The sequence below is a fragment of the Patagioenas fasciata genome, chromosome 2 (genome assembly GCF_037038585.1).
Source record: "Patagioenas fasciata isolate bPatFas1 chromosome 2, bPatFas1.hap1, whole genome shotgun sequence".
Taxonomy (NCBI): Eukaryota; Metazoa; Chordata; class Aves; order Columbiformes; family Columbidae; genus Patagioenas; species Patagioenas fasciata.
Window position 1 is genome coordinate 47,138,537 of NC_092521.1, and position 2,227 is coordinate 47,140,763.

Here is a 2,227-nt window from a genome sequence, read left to right on the forward strand (position 1 = left end):
AGTTCCATTAATCAGGTTAAGTATTGTTTTTCTTTTCATTACAAAACGTGTCAAAACTTCTGAGAGAAAAATGCCATAAGTGCTTCCTAAGGGATTCACCCTTTGAGAACAGGAAAGTGATGGTGTGCTGCCAGAGAACATCTTATTTTAAGAGATCAATGACAAAGCCAGAAAAATCATTGTTCTTTGGAGAGGATTTGTTACCTACACGACAGAAAACACTAGAAAAGAGAGGATGTATTGCAGTGCAGGACCTTGTTCTTTATTCCCATGAGTTTTATTGAGCACAACTGGTTTCATTTTAATGCCAGTAAAGATGTCTTTCTAACCAAATAAAAAATCTTTCAGATGCAACAATGCCGGAAAAGCCTCACTGGCTATTACATCGCACTCCTGGGTGTGAAGGTTTTTTTTGCCAGCCGCTCTGCTGCCCAACCCTCACAGGGGCATCTGTAACACCGCTTTTTCGGGTACCGCCGTGTGACCCGGCCCTCTCCCAGCATCCCTAATGTCACTGGGGATTTTTGCCTGCCGGGAGACAGGGTACACTCGCAATCGCAGGCTGCCGCCTGGTGGCCTCAGGCACCCGCCTGCCTCCACCTTCTAGCCCCGGGATTTTTCACCAACTTCAAGAAAATACTTTTTTCTTTTTTTTTTTTTTAATTTTATTTTAAGAGGTGGTGGGGCAGGACCCACTGCAGGCAGGAGGCTGGCAGAGAAGGGAGCATCCTGCTTTCCTGTGCAGAAGGAAAAAATAAATTAATGGTTCTGCTTCAAGGAATGCATTACAGCCTTGGTGCCTCTAGGGAAGTAGCTGGTCATCTGTTGGTAAGAAAGATAATAAACCAATTATCTTTTCAGTGACACCAGGGAGAATGTCTGCCATTCCTCTGTTGCTGTGATTGAGAAGCTTATCAGTTGTGGCAGACAGAGCCAGCTGTAAAAAACTAAAAATCATTCTGTCACCAATGTAAACGAAGAAAAAAAAATGCTGAAGACAGATTTCCTTTCCATCTGAAAGCCTGGATTTCTTTCCTAAAGCTCCACCAACAAACTTAATGTACCCAGATGGGTCAGATATTGTCAAACTCCCACTGATCTAAACAACAAAGCATTGAGTCTGCTGGATGAGTAGGTGGCATAGTGGAGTATTTCAGTTCCTGTTGATCCCTTAATCTGGCTGTAGAGCACAGCAGGAAAAGGTAGATGCAGAAGAGAAGCAAAGAGGGGTTATCTGAGGGGCAGGGCTTTTCAAAGGAGGCTCCCTCTGCAGTGAACCTTGGTGGTACTAGCTGCTAATTTGTTTGTGGTACAAATTCCTTCCAGTGCAGCAAACATTCTTCACAGATTATTTCTCTCTAACACACAGCAGATAATTTTGTAAGCTCAGATGGAGCGGCATGTTCAGCACATTCTCCTCCCAAAGCAATTTTAAAAATAACAGCTTTTTTCTTTCTTCCACACCGTCACATATTGTGTCACATTGTCCTTTTCTGCTAATCCCAAATTTCAACTGATGCAATAAATCAGCTTTTCAGGAGCCTAAAATCATCTTTACAGCAAAACCTCACTGCTCTGGAGCTTTCTACCTCAAATTATTTTCTTTCTTCTCACACCAGATCACATCAAGAATGTTTCTGTTCCATTCATTTGGTTCAAAAGTATTATTCTTTTCTTTTTGTCATCAGGCAGAATACTCCTTTTCAGTGAAAAACCTGGAAAGGATATCTGAAAAATAAGTAAAAGCACTCTGGGACAGCACCATGTTCTGCCCTTCTTCTTGGATTTTGCACTGTGTATGTAGTGTCCTGGCTGTGTCCTCTTCCAGCTTCTTGCCCATCCCCAGCCTACTTGCTGGCCAGACAAAGTGAGAAGCAGCAAAGTCCTCAATGCTGTGCAAGCCCTGCTCAGCCATAACTAATGCATCCCTGCCTGTCAACACTGTTTTGGTCACAAATGCAATACATAGCACAGTAGGAACTACTATGAAGAAAATCAACTCTATCCCAGCCTAAACCAGTACAGTGGGATGCCAGACAGCACCAGAAATGACTAGTGGGATTTGTAGGATCATCATAAAACTGTGAGACCTTCAGTAAATTATACACTAAAACATCCCTTCTGAGCGGGTTAGCGGAGGAATCGAATACTTCAGATTTTTTAGCAGAATGTTTGCTTAAATATCTCCTTTAAAAGACTTCCTGAATCATTGAGCAGCTAACTATAC